Below are 16,224 nucleotides of genomic sequence, written 5' to 3' on the forward strand. Positions count from 1 at the left end.
CGTCTGAAGTCTTAAAAGTTACCATAGTCGTTTTGTTTCCGTCCTGAGTTTCAATTTCAATGGTTATCAGTACTCATCAAACAACAATAACAAAACTAAGTAATCTACATACTCATCTTTCGACCTGCTTCTGCTCCTTAGCGTCATCCTTCATGTGCATCGCTTTTGGATAGATCTCCCCCACAAAAAGAACTACAACCTCCATCAACTAACCACTCAAAAAACTTGATACAACTGCAAGAGAAGACCAAGCTAGTCAGTGGCCTAAGTCTAACATTAATCCCAAAGATTGTTACATAATCCCATTCCACAAATCATAGATCTCAATCGTTAAGATAAGAAGATGACAAATCATAAACAATATCTAATTAAATAGCAACATGTAAACAATCGGATACATAATATGGATACCCATTTGACCAATTAAATTAAGCTTTCATAGATCAAAAGCCAAGAAACCCATATGTATACTAAAAAGAGGACAGAGCAACAAGAAGGCTATATAATCCCTTTCTTCACCCCTTTACCCCCTCCACACCACAAACCCCAACAAAATAAAACCATAACCCATCACAGACCAAAACACAAACAAACAATAATCCTTTTTTCCAACATAGGAGACGAGGTATCAAAACCCATCTCTAAACTCCAAACTGATCTAATATACTAGCATTACCAAAACATTTAAAAAAAGGGAGATTTTTGAGGATCAAGATCCATTCACCATCACTTTGCCGAAGGGCATTCCCTCGCAAAGTGCCCCGTTTCCCATGTCAGTGTCTCCAAACAATATAAGTGTCTCCAAATAGGCTGTTTGTTTGAACGAATGTGAATTAGGAAATCTGACAATAATCTCCACCGCGACCTGTGACGTCGACGGCCTTGGTGCGGCCGTCGTCGCCCTCGCTGATGCTGAACTCGACGGACTCGCCCTCGCCTAGGGTTCTGTAGCCCTCGGATTTGATCGAGGATTGGTGGACGAAGAGATCCTCGCCACCGTCGTCAGGGGGGAGAGAGGAGACCTAAACCCTAGATCAGATCTAGGGCTTCGACGAGAGAGGAGAAGGAGAGAGAGGAGAGATAGAAGTTTGGCGCTGAGGGAGAAATTGAGAGTCGGGATCGGGGGGCTGAGAAATGAGATCGGGATTTGGTAAATAACAGGGGGCTGGGTGGGATTTGAAATATCTGTATTTGGGCTTTTAATTTCTCCTATCTCAAATAATTTGATTTGAAATCTTAGCCTAATTGAAAATCCAAACTAGAGATTTGGATTTGAAATACCCTGAATTTAAAATCCAACGCTCAAATCCAAGTTCCCAAACGCAGCCAAAAGGGATTCCCAAGTTCCTCTTCATATCCATCTCTTCGAATCCGAGCGAATTCAAGAGGGTTCTCATCCTAGGGTTTTGGCTTTTAGATTTTGAATTTCAAACACCTGTCGTGGTTGCACTTCTTCAAGGCTTCATTTCAGGTAAGACTTGAACTTTATACCGTTGATTTTGGTTTCCTCCCTCAATTTAGTTCGGTTCTAATCATCAATTCCCCCATCTTCCGTTGAAATTGGCCCCAAATTATTGATTGCCCCTAAATCGTTGTAGGCTTCTCCACTTTGATTGTGGAATGGAGATCTAAAGGGGAACTTAGGGTTCAAGCGAGGGATAGAATGGAGAAAGCAATGGACGACGGCGGAGGAGAGGCTGGAGCAGGAGTGGAGGGCAAGGCGAAGGGCTGCAGCGGAGGAGGACGGGGGGTAGCCCTAGATGAAGATGAGGGTGGTTTAGAGCTGGCAGAGGCCTACTCTTGACTTTTTTTTTAATTGAAGATCTCTAATTACACGAGACTAGTAGTTCCGTATTTTGTAAAGATAATAATTAGCAAAATCGATCTCTTTTGGCCAAGTGGCCAGAACGATATCGATTTTGCTAATATTTTTTAAGTAGTCTGTTTTACAAATTTCTCCTTAAATCTACTAGGGTATTTATGTGAAAAGTAGGGAAAACTATGAGGTAATTAAGTGCTATTTAGCCTTATTCCATTGATTTATATTTGAAGCCGCAATATATGCTATTTGATTGGGGAGAATCGTAGTCGTCCATTTGAAGATTCATGGCGTTTTATTTTTATTTTTATTTTTTGCCTCAACTTTGGATCACTTTTCACATAGCCTCCTAATCTTTGCTTTTCTCACATAATTCTCCTTAACTTTGGGGGTCTCACAGAAGAATTTTTTTTCACTGGACCTCTGTATATAACTAAAATTTCTTTGAAATAAAGACCTAGAGTTTATAGAATGGAATATGTTGCTTGTAAATGTTAAAATTTGAAATTATTTGGAAACAATATATTGGAAGATCCACTGCAAAAAAAAAAAAAAAAATGTTCAGAACATCTCAGAGTCCGTGACGGTTATATGAAACCTTCTAAAGTTCAAAGGTTATGTGAAAATTAAGTCTTTAAATAAACTTGAGAACTTTCATAGGAAATTTTAAGGCTTAATTGCCCTTAAAGATTCTGTAGAGTTTAATCTACTTTGTAGTTATCCTCACTTATTATTGGCAACACTTATATACCTAACATTCTTAAAACTTGAATTTATATATATGCACTCACTTATTTTGTAGTACTAGTTGGAATGCACGTGCAATGCACGTGGTTTTTTTTTAAATTTATAATTTTATTTATAAAGTTTTTTTTATAAAATTATGGAAATTATGGCTACATAAAACATAGAATAACGCCAATTAAAACAACTGACAAAATATATTGTGTATCTGATTGCACTTTTTTAGTGAAGATACGTGGAAAAATTGTTCAATGCAAATTCTTGAATCATATTTTTCCGCAATCATCCAACATATGCAAAAAAAATTATAATACAAATAATTTTTTCTATCATTGCTTATCCAGTTGCATTAGATGCACGCAGCTTGTCAACATTTTCTGTAGTTAATAGCGCACCCTTTTTTTGTCTTTTTTACAATCTTAGATTTTCCAAATTGTTTAGTTAGAATTGCAGATTCATCATCCTCCAGCTTTAGTAGGACCCTCTCGCTTAATAGGTTTTGTTTCCTGATCACTCCTCTCTCCCTCTTATTTCCCTTAACTATTCTGCAAATAGCACACACGCAACTCGTTGGCCCGAGATAAATGGTTGTCATCAGTTTACAAGAAATTTGCACAACAGCAACTGCAGAATTATCCCAAATGGATATTAGTGTGAGATGTAATCATTTTGGTAAATTAAGAAAATTAATAAGACTCCCTCTGTATAATGGGATTCTTATATAGAGGTCATCCTAATAAAACAAATAGAGAGTGCAACCTCATTCGCTAATAAAAACAAAAGGATTATAAAATACAGAGGGAGCTCTTATTCCATTTTCCGCAATCGTCCAACATAAGTCAAGCATATAAAATATGATGCCTATAATGCCAACCTCATCAAAAGGGTCATCCTAATAAAAGTCAACCTATAGAGTTGTGTTGGCATACTCGCAAACAAAATAATCTTGCCAAGCAAGTAATAACAATGCTCATGCTTACAAAGGTAAAATGAGAGGCCAAAGATGGAAGGCACTAAACCATACATGTATTTCAAAACACACCAACATCCGAAGGATGCAAGCATGTTCACTACAAAAGTATTAAAAAGAGAGTTGCTTGCGCAGAGGTAAACTAAGTAAAAACATTACATGTCATGGACCTTGTAGACTGTCAGCGCCACAAGTAGACATATATATCATGATTCATCACATTAGATTCACAACGCAAATAACAAATCATACGACAGCCCAACAGCACGGGGCGTTAAGATAGGAAACTTTTGCAATGTATATATAACCTAAACACCACAATTCTATGCGGTATCTAGTAAAGTTTCACCGACACGAGATCTATGAACATCCATTAAAGCAACCAGACCGCAATGAGGAAACATACTCAATTGGGCATGACGTCGAATACTCAAAAGGGCCCATCCTTCGTAGGATCAGTGACTTGCAGTTCGCACTGAATACCATCCAACTCCTCTTGAATTGCTTCCGTTGGAGCGCTTGCATTAGAGCATCTACTTCTCACCCTTGGCTAATGTCTGGAGATCTTCATGCAACGGGAAACACAAATACAAATCATTACGCCAACCTAAAATCCATATATTATAGCAAAAATTTAGTATTTACCAAGCAATGAAGAAGAACTCTTTCTTCTGGGCAGTTCTCCCTCGGCTGACAAAATCAAAGTCATAAATACGCATTATTGACATTCGTCTCGATAAAGGATGCCCAGTGCAAAATCTCGAGTCTCCAAATAACTGCGGTTAACCAAAAATACATCCTAAAATCCAGGCCAAATGGTTTCCCCCAAATGAGTGTCCACTGGAGACCTACTAAAATATCTTGCAGGTGGCTGCTGCTCACCTGGGCTGCCGATTTGTGCGCCTCGCACCTGTTGTCGTAGCATCCAATCCAGTATGTCAGAATAATGAAACTTTTTTTTTTGGGCCCGCCGCGCAAGGGGCAAATGGAAAAAAACACGGTTTAAGGCTAAAAAGGACACAAATTTCAGCCAATAAAAAGTAATAAACAAACCTGGAGGTGAGCTAGTTAATGGTGAACCCACTGGATGCCTATAACTTCTGGTTTCCTCTAGTTCCATATCTTGGGTCAACAGCTGCATATAGCTAGAATCACAAGGAATACCACTCAGAACTATGGAGACAAATAATAACTTAGAAACTTTAAGTAAAACATAAACAAAAATCCAGAAGATATAGGAAATAATAGACAGAGAATTGCGCCAGAGGACTGACAGAAAATAGAGAGAGACTAACTAATTTAGAAGCGTCAAGATAATCTATTCAGATCACCCATTTCTATGTGTACATAAAGATTCAGTTGAAATTAGAGAGATTGGGATGAGGCAATGTATTGTTACGTCGTTCATATTGATAGCTACAGAATATGGTGAGAGAGATGATAGACGTAAGTTTGCTCGTGAATCCATTACAGAAGTGTGCTTTATTGGTCGATAGTGTGTGAGTATTGATACATTCGAAAGGAATAAGTGCAGTGTTTGTTTGCTTAGTATTCGAGAACTGATAGAAATCACTGGTTTTGAGTATTAAGTATTACTTTGCAAAAAGTTGTCTTGTAGTTTAGTAATTCTTTGGAGATGAGATAGGCATTCTTTGAAGTAATGTTTAAGGTGATAGTGCAACCAACCGCAAATAGTTCCTGTAATGGTGCTGTAGAGGACCTGAGCTAGGTTGAGACTTACTTATATCATAATAGATGGAAGGAGATAGGATTGATGCCGAGATTTCTCGGGCACATTATGGTGATGTTGAGAATCAGTGTAAGTAGTGTTTGCAAAATGTTTTCAATAAGGTACATAAGGTCGTTTCTTTCATTAGATTTGATATTCACTAGTGCGCAGTGGATGAGCGTTATTATTTTGGGTTATTGTTTATTGCAAACTTGATATGAAGCTGGCAGGCAAATAGGTTTTCCATTGTTACTTTTCATGCTAAGGATTCGTTTGCTATTGTATGTTGATCATTTAGTATCCGATGAAACGCGTTGGGTACGTAAGTATGGCAGAGAGGTTTAGAATTTTACTGAATTACACTGATCAGGAAACAGTGTGGTGCCTGGAAAAGCTGCACAGCAAGCTCCCATTGTTAGCCGCTAATGCAAATCATTTGGTATTATTTTTCTAGATCGTTGGGGATGCGTGAATTCTTGTAGATATAGCATAAAAATGTTGAGAGTTCACTGGAAGATTATGACTATATAAGGTGGCAAATCTACCAGCACATATGGAGAAGTGGTGTTTGTATATTACTGCCAATGTTTTGAAACTGAAGAGGAAATATTTGTGATTATATAGGAGATGACAAGTCAAGCCAAAGATAATCTTTTAGAGATTTAGAAGGAATCGGTAATCATCATTGAGGTAGAAACTCTTGTTCAAAATTGGATAATGAGCATTTTTAGGGCTTTTAATCTTCATCATAAGAACTCGAAGAACACTTGAGCATCATTAGCAGGATTGATTCGGAAAAATATCTGAACATACTGACTAAATTCATGAGACATCATTAAGTCTTTTCAAGTTTGAATCATATTGAAACTTTACAAGAACAGCAGGAGATGCAGGTCTGGCAAAAATGACAGAATGTGATTTCAATCCATGTGAATTTGGGATTAATTTGTATATAGTGTCACCAATTCGAGAGATTCATTTACACGGTTTTCTTAATAGACTATTAGCATGCCTGATTGTAAACAGAATAAGAAGGACATAGGAATCGACCTTTGCCTAATCCATGCTAGGACATTGAATACTCCATGTAAAGATTATCATTTATTGACAGAGGTATTATCTGGAGTAGATGAATGCAATCCATATAGTCATAAATACCATCTATATTATCAGGAAACTCCAAGTCTATGAATCATCATCCTCTGGAGAGATTCCAAGATTTTGTGTGAAGCTTTCTCAATGACTTGAGTATTTAGAGAATGCTTGGGAGAAGGAATGTTTTTTCCTTAGTTGTATGTTTGATGAGTTATGAGAGCTAGTGGAGATATTGTCGGAAATACCTCCCTTCAGCAAAAATCACTTTCGAGCATCACTACTCAATATAGTCCTAAATTGTTGAATACTCATAGAAACTTGATTTTTGAATGATTTTATAGACGCAATATTACATGGCAAGAACTTGGCATTGAATCAGAATATGTGCATGTTGAGGATGGTGTCACATTAGGATTAGTTGTGATAGGATAGGAATGGAAATACCAAGACAATTATAAAGAACATAAAAGAATTCTTGCGGCAAGTGCTCTATAAGATCTGTCAACTTAATTATACTACATAGAAGAAGCTTTGGAAGAAATATAGCAGCATCTGGAAGCTCATGAGGTGGACTTTTATTTTAGATATGATAGAATGCTTAGCTTTTGAATTTGTCTCTCCCTGCTTGATATGACGGAGGAAATACATATTCACTGCATGCCGCTGAGTATAGAGGCTTGGATATAACTATCTGATAGGTGCATTAATGGTAGATGTTGAGTAAAAGAAGGTTTTTATAAAGTCTAGGAACTAGTACAATTATCGAGCATCTCAGGTGTAGTTCTTTAACCAGGCATCTACATACAGGAGTCTGAATCTGATTATGGCATGGCCGTTGTTAGTTCTGGTCATACACGATAGATCAGAAATGTCAAGCTGTTTATATTCAGCATGAACCCAGTTAATATTAGCTTCTTGCTATAGAATGTTTCGACAAGCCTGGAGTTTAACATAATTTAGTCGGAGTTTTCTTTTTCCTTTGAATCGAAGGTAGAATGGAGAGGCATCATTACTGAGTTGGCATCTGTAATAACGAGTAGGACTGCTTATTTTAGCTCTAAGGAGTTGGTTCATAATATCATGAGTGTGTATTTTGTATCTCACCTCTTTAGGGCTGTCGGTTAAAGTTTCTTTTAGGTTTAGGTATGGTAATGTTTGAACATGACATTAAGCCTATGAAAAAAATTCCGGGATCTACCCAAAAATTTGGTGTCTAGACAGGTTTAGAAGGTCAGGAATGTTTATGATCCACGATAGTTTGCTAAAATCTTAAAAGATTTTCTTTTTCCCTCATATAATATATCACCGTATAGTATAGCGAGAGTGCAGGAGAAGTGATCAGAGGAGCAACCGTATGAGATAAATAAGCGGGATAAGAGTAAACTGCTGAAATTGTTCGGACCCTCATATTATCTAAGACACTCTATCCAATCTGAGGCAATTGCTTGGTGTCGCGGTTCTTGTTTTATTACTACCATGAAAGTACAGTTTCTTTGGATGTGCAGCAAGTTCTGAGATATGAAATCACTGGAAGTCTAAAGTATACAGTGTCTGAGGAAGAAAATGTTGACTCGTAACGATCTGCATGTGTCTAAAGCTGGTCTGCATTGATCAAATTGATTTTATTTTAGGGGTCGAAAAGAAGCGAACTACTGATAAGGTCCATTCTTATGAAAGTGAAAATCATAAAGAAATATATTACTGACCTGATATATATCATAACTCCTTTAAAAAGAGTGAGTTGTGAAAAAAGGAACTTTCTCGATGGACTTTATTACCGCTATTCCTTGTTTGATATTAAGATATCCTAATCTAAATAACTAAAATTAATTATCTATCTTAATTAATTATATTATATCACTCCTTCAAGTTCTGTCTAATAGTCACTGCTAAATTCAATAATTATTCGTGAACTCTACATATATTATTTAATTTTAGGTGGATGGAGGGGGAGTGATACTTAATGAGGGGCAAGTTGCATTTATATAAACTATCCGTGGAATGAAAAGAAACTAAGAATTATTGAAAATGTCTCTGGACCTCATAATAAGAAATTCTTATAGCGGTTTTCTTATAATGATGTATCTAATAATTGGCATGTTAATAAACTATTCGATGGAAAGTAAGAAAAATAAGAATTATTCTAAAATTTGTACTTTGAGGTTGTTACAAAATTTATAGTAAAAGCATTTTAAATGTGTTAAAGTTATTCGTAAGTCATTATATGCCATGAATTGTGAGGAAGATGAGGCATGTAAAATGTAACAACCGATCAAAAAGAAGACCTTGAATTGCATCTCTTATGAGAAAAAGATATATAATATAATCATCTTCCTGAAGCACAATAAGTAGTGTCTCTTCATGGCTCACATTTTATGTTTGGGGTGAATGTTGTATGCTGTTTCTGTGTAAATGTATCATATCTAATAATTACGTTATTTAATATTATATTATTGCATGCGCATGCATATATGCAATGGTGTATGTTGCATGAGTACTAGATGTGTTGGTGTAGGTATATATGGGTTGCTGTGATGCATGCATGGATTGTACAACGTAGTGTCATAAAACTCAATATGGACATATATCACATATGCATATGTATGTATAAATGTAAGCGGAATTGTTCTTATGTAATGTATGATGATGGATGTGTGTATGGTGTATAGTATATCTGAATTTCTTGAAGTAACTTCGTTCATCAGATTCAGTCTCATAGATATCGAGGTGAGGAATAGAAGAATGTTAGATGCAAAGACTAGTATTTCCTGAAAGTTATAAAATAGAGCCATTGAAGCTATAAAATAGAACCAAAGGGTTTTTCAATTTCTATTAAGATGAAGCACCGATTTTTGGCACAAAGAGTTGTCTATCAGTTATTTAAACAACTGGATATTGATAATGTTTAAATAAAAAAAAGAACTCATCAAATTGGAATAAAATTGGATCGCTGATACCAGGCAGGGAAACATTCATAAATAATTAACAGGAGTTTGAACTAATAACATGTTAAGAAAAAGAGAATTAAAGAAGATTAGAAAGGAACAACACATTTAAGTTGTATTGTATGAAGACTCCAGTTCAACAATCATTTGAATCAGGTTAAGCTTAGGTTATAAGAAAGACTAAGCCCGATCACGTGGTATATTATAGAAATATGAATATGCACGTTAACTAGTACTCTTATCGTCTTTTGTATAAGTATGTGAAGTTTTTTATATTTTCAATGATATATTCACGTAAAGAGAAGAGCATGATTATGTACATGTTCAACTCACTGGCATCGATAAAGCCTAAGAAGCTGTGAGATGCATTATAAAATAATTTCAGAGGCAATGACACTATAAAAATACCGCAATCAGGATGGCTGTAAAGGTACAGAGACAATATTGGATTGTACACTCTAAGGGAAATTGGTAACAAGATCGAAACTTAGAATTTTTTGGCTCCTCGAATATATGCAGTGTAAGACAGAGGCTGTGATTATTAGCGTTAGCGGTATAATAATAATTTCTAGGCAATGTTAAAGCCACATAGTAGATTTAATATATTAGGGTCCATAGAATACTTAAAAAGCATGCTTTAGAAGAAAAAGGAGACTCTCACTCTTCCGCTACCAAAGGCAACACGTGATCTTGGTGACTAAAAATGGATTGGTATGCGCCATCAGGAAATCAGAAGTACAAATTAGGAGAACGACAATAAAATATGAAAGTGAGGAATTCACTGGATGTCTGGAAAATTTAATAAGTCCGATGTATTGTAGAATAGAATTACGAGATAGGAATATATCAATGCTATAGACAAAGTGGAAAGATAAGCAAGTTACTAATATAGACATCATAGATACATAATTGACAAGTTGTCAAATGAAATTTTGGATATCGAATTAAAAAAGAGTTTGATCTCATAGAAAACATTCACTCAGTCGCAGCAATTTTCATAGAATGATCAATCATATAGCATTAATAGAGAAACCATAACTTATTAGTTATTAATGCTTGAAATGAACGAGCTGAAACTTTAGGGTAGAATTCAAAAAATCCTGTGGTCATTCACTATTTTCATATATAAATACATTGCTTACCTGATGATACGACAAAGGACAATATGAAGAATATGAAATGCAAGCCTGGATTCGGAGCAATCCTTGAGAGCTATGTTTGAATTAGAAAGAAGGGTGAAATGGTAATATATAAACAATAAATAATGAAGGAGCAAAAAAGTAAAATTCTATGTCTTTTAACAGATGGCAAATTCTTAGACAAGGCGTAGGTATGCGATGGCAGGCATGCGGAGAGAATTTGATTAGGGCAGTCATCATTTGGAAAATGTTATTGCTTAGATGCGTGGGACGTCGTAAGTAAGAACTGAGAGTACGCGTAGAAAGGGCGGAGAGAAGGCGGAACCTAGAGAAGATTTGAGGGTAAGGGATGATAGTGGTGAATTTGGATGTTCAATCTTAAAAAGTATTTACCGGCAGATGAGAATGGGCTGAGGAGAGGGGAGAGGAGGAACTGAGGAATCTTTAAGGCTTGTGATTTCTCTTTCGGATTTGTAAGGGATAAGGTTGGTCATGTAATTATTCGTCTATGTGTACATAAAGATTCAGTTGGACGCCCCTAGTTACCTGATATTATGCACTTTAATACTTTGAGGATTTCTAGGCCATTTTGTTCAGAAAATGTTAAAAAGTTTTACCATTTGCATCTAAATAGCTTATACCTTTTATACTGAATGAAGTGTTTAACTAAAATACTTTAAATCAAAATCAAGACCTCCAACAATGAGGTAACCTTCTCCAATCCTTGCCATGTTTCGCGATAAGTTTCGTAGAACCGCTCGAGCTCCTCTTTGCTCCATTGAGGGCCAAGCATGTCAGATAATTTATTTTTCTGTGAATGTGAAATGACAAGAAAAATGTGGAAAGTTAGCAAACAACTTCTGTATTAACTACAGCAGACGATCAGTTCTAGAAAATAAAACTTGGAGAATAATATTATGTGCAATAGATATTCAGGGAATAAGGCGTAGAATGCTTCATCTCATCTAAATCAACCAAGCGATCATCACATATTGGGAGGCTTTCCTACCGGCAATTGAAAGAAAAGAGAGAAATTGAAAAAAGAAAAATGTTAAAATTATTAGCTTGGCATAAACCCAAGAGTTCCAGTTTGAATAGCGTAGCTTTTAACAAGATAATGCAGGTGTTTTTCTAATAATAAAGTATAAATAATAACAGAGTAATGAGGATTTCACCAAAGATAACAAGAAGTAAAATAAAGTATAAAATAATATAACAGAAACTTTCCAAAGTTGACCCTAATTTTGTCAAAAGTCCAAGCAAATGAGTAAGAACTGTAGGGATTGGCCTCAAATAACATACATCAGGAATATACAAATGAAGCATGTGATAATTGCATTTCATCAATATCGAAGATTATATGCAACTGTACAATTCTCAGGGTAATACAAGAAGTAATAAGTTATCTATCATCTTTCAGAAATAAGATAATTCCCTTCAGTCATTTTGGTTAGAGATATGAAACAATGCCTACTAACAAAGGCCTGACACTAACTAGCAGTCTGAACTTCACTTTTATTAGTATGCCATATTTATCAGAATCTGTCTCAATGCTGCATCTGTCGACAAAAAAAGAAGAGCATTAGAAAAAGAAAGCAATAACTGAAGCCATCATTAATATGATAATGATGAAAGTACCATTGAAACTTCTCCAGCTACAGCGCATGTCTTGAAAGTTAGCGGCTGAAAGTCTCATTAATCCTGACAACAAGGTTTCGAAGTGTTGGGAGCCACAAACACTACATAACCCCCAATTATCAAGATAAAAGTTTGGAATTTAGACAGAGCAATTCTCTAATTAGAAAAATAAAAAATAGACATGGGCATCAAATAAAAGATCTCATTAGAACCACTTTAAGGTTTGTCGATTGAATCTGTAGAAAATTGGAGAATTAGGTCAAAATTATTAGAACAAAATGAGAGGGCTGAAGGAACCTGAAAGGCGATAGGGTGAATTAAGCATAACTAAAGATTAGATCTAGGGTTTAGTATAGGGAGTGAATACGAAGAAGTCATACCTTTCTGAATGGCAAATTTCTGAAAACTGTGTAGATGAATGCTGAGGGCTCGCGTTGATGATTTGGGCATTAAATAGACATCTTTGAAATTGATGAGTGGCTTGAGTTCTAAGAATCTGCTCCAACCGTTTCTGTTTCCTCGCATCGCAAAACAATTCCACATGCTGTCCATAAAAGCAGTAATAAGAAAAGAAAAGAGGAAGAAAATCCAGATCAGATATTATCTGACATGCAAACAAAGAGGAAGACATCCAGATTAGATTTATCACCTTGCACACTGAAAGCAGATTACTTTGATAGTCAGGAGGCAATTCTGAGATGTTAACACATAAGTATCACAAAAACACAGAGAAAATAATTCGTGAAGGCCTATAAGGTTAGAACAGCAGCAGCAATATCTAAGCTAAAGCCGTCAGCAAGTAATTGACAGATACAGATTTTAGTGAGCAAACAATGTATAGGAGAACTAAGGTCAAATCTGGCATTGTAAAATGGCTGATAACTTTCCCAACTATTATTGGCTCGTGTCCGCAAAAGAGGAAGAAAATTTTTTTTTTTTTTTTGGTCAATGAAAATTTTTATTCATTACCAAGGTATGAAATGAATTACATATTCCTAAATAGCAATCAGAGCTGAATTAGCTCCAGTCCCTCAGTGCCAATCTCTCTATGTGTTCCTTTACATGAATTGGATTATTTACATTCAGTAGCTTAAGAGTATAAACTGATTTTTAGTGCACGAAAGAAGAGTGTCAGAAATCACGTGGCACGTCCTCGGGAAAATCCTGAAATTTCCTCTCCTGCGCAGAGTATATATACTAGATGCTGATAGAACCATCCTTTTAAGCTTTGCTTTAAACCCAGTCCCTTTCAAACTCATGCTAACCAATCTGAAAGATGAAGCAGTCCTACCGTCTTCCAGTTGAAGCCAATCCAGTCGGCATTGCTTTTATTCCATGGACATGTCGATGAGTTATGAACATTCAAAGAATAATGTTTGCAGGTTTCTCTTTGATTAGGCATCAGAACAATAGAAACATCTGATTTGAATTAAGTATCTCATCTTGGGCAAAGGCTCGTCTTGAGTTAATATCTGAGATGGAAGCCAACCATAATATGAAGGAATGTTTAGGATAGTGCAACCACCGCCAAATAGTTCCTGATAATGGTGCTGAAGGACCGTGGCTGGTTGAGACTCTTATATCATTAGAGAGATACTGAATTTATCTCCAGTGGCAGGGCAATTATTGATGACGAAATCAGATTATCAGTGTTATCAATTTCAAAATCTAACAAATCCCTTACTTACTTGCAGAAATTTGTTTCGGTTGAAGGTTAATTTGGGGAGGGGAAATTTTTTCAGGAACTCCCTCTTTTAAAGGGTAAATAGATTTATATATCATAAAGTTTTAAAAATGTACACTTTTGTACCCTAAAGTTTCTAAAGTTTGCACTTAAATACCCTCAGTTATGCAAACTTGAGAGTATTTAAGGGCAAGTTTTGAAAGCTTTAGGGTACTTAGTGCACATATTCAAAACTTTAGCTAACCCTTCACAGGAGGTTAAAAATAATTTAGTTCCATTTGGATTTGATAATTAAGATGAATGGTGAAGTTTTTTGTATTTAACAAGTAAAGAAGGGTAAAGAAAACTAGTTGCCATAAATATCCTAAAATATATTCCTTTTTAAAAATTTTATTTCCTATTTTAAGAGGGAGTAACTCTTAATCCTCCTCTATAGGTGGATGTGTTAACCCCTCTAAATAAGGGGTTAATTGACTTTATCCTGTGTAAAGGGTTTGTTAATCCTTAGACCAAATTAACTCATTTGGATGGTTGAGGAGGGTTAAAACCCCTTTAACCCTTCTCTCAACTCCTAGCCCAACGGGGTATATAAGTGCGGGCAAAAGCAAGTAAGGGTATATAAGTGCAAAGTAAGAGAAACCATAAGGTATCAATTAAGTGCAAAGAAGGAGAAACTATAAGGCCCTATTTGGCAAAGGATTAAGGAATAGAGAATGAGAAGGATTAACATAATTAGTTCATTCGATAATCCGAGGGATTTAATTATTAACCCGTGATATAAGTTTTATTTTATCCCTTGTGATCATTTTTAATGTTTGGGAATAACAAAATTTTGACTATTTTCTTTATAATTAGAGGCCCCGTTTGGTAAAGGATTAATGAAGAGGGATTAAAGAGAAGGATTAACATAGTTAGCCAATTCGATAATCCAAAGGACTAAATTATTAACCCGTTATATAATTTTTATTTTAACCCTTATAATCATTTTTAGTGTTTGGGAATAATAAGAATTTTGGCTATTTTCTTTATAATTAGAGGGGTTAGCTCTTAACCCTTCTAAATAGGAGTATTAGTAAACCCCTCATTTTGAGGGGTTAACTCATTTTAATCCCTCTAGAGGGGTTAGTTTAACCCTTCTATATTTTTTATGTTTGGCAAATTATGGAGGGTTAACTCGCTTTAACCCTTATATACATTTTTTTGTGTTTGGCGGGTTAAGAAGGGGTTAAATCTCCTTAACCCCTCACTTAACCCTTTGCCAAACGGTACCTTAGCGTTTTTAATATTTGATAAAAGTTAACTGTGGTGATTCTTAATAGGGTGCTGCTATATGGACCCCAAATAGGGAACCCAAGGGGGGACATGTGAGGTGTCCCCCTCGGAATGCATGATGCACTGTTCATGCATTTAGAGGGGGACACCTCACCTGCCCCCTGTTTCCCTTATTTGGGGTCCCTGAGGCATTTTTGTTCTTAATATTACATTCGTCATCAGATTTTGTTGACGTGACAATGATCTGGCACTGTCATGTTTAGCAAAAAAATTAGTGAAATCACAAGTTCAACATACACGTTTGTATGAAACTTACAACTAATTTTTGCTAACGTGTCAGCCACGTGATCTCGTCAACAATATTTTACAGAAGTTTGCAAAAAAGAACATAGATTGATGACAATGATAATATTAATGACTGTGTGGTTGATGATTTCTAAATATTAATGATCCGAAACGATACTTTGGCTAGCACATAAGGGGCCTACAACAAAGTTTTGCCAAAAATCTATATGCATTATTAGATTATCCATCATTATTTTAAGTCTAATTTCTAGTTAAGTCCAATTTGATTTATGTTAAGTCTAAATTTACAGAAAATCCTCAGCATTAAAAAACAACAAATTATACTCAACCCTAATAACTTACACTAAACTCTCAACAAACCTAGATCTACCCTAACAAGCAAAAATTAGGATATATAAGCAACGCTAAAACGAGTGAGTGTTTATAAGTGCAAGTTTTGAAAACTCCATTAAGAGTATATAAGTGCTGACACAAACAAGTGAGGGTATATAAGTGCAAAATAGAGAAAACTAGACGATATTTAAGTGCAATTAAGCCATTCGAAATTAGTCACTCAAATCATTTAAATTGCTACTACATCCTCCGAAGTATCCTAATTTGTAAATTCAATGATTCAAGGGTCTAATTTAATAATATTAAAGGTGTGAGGGAGTCAACAGGGACTACCATCGCAACAATACTAGCAAATACTTTGCATAAACCCTAGAAACCCCCCCCATTTGGATGGTTGAGGAGGGTTAAAACCCCTTTAACCCTTCTCTCAACTCCTAGCCCAACGGGGTATATAAGTGCGGGCAAAAGCAAGTAAGGGTATATAAGTGCAAAGTAAGAGAAACCATAAGGTATCAATTAAGTGCAAAGAAGGAGAAACTATAAGGCCCTA

The sequence above is a fragment of the Asparagus officinalis genome, chromosome 3, assembly GCF_001876935.1.
Source record: "Asparagus officinalis chromosome 3, Aspof.V1, whole genome shotgun sequence".
NCBI lineage: Eukaryota > Viridiplantae > Streptophyta > Magnoliopsida > Asparagales > Asparagaceae > Asparagus > Asparagus officinalis.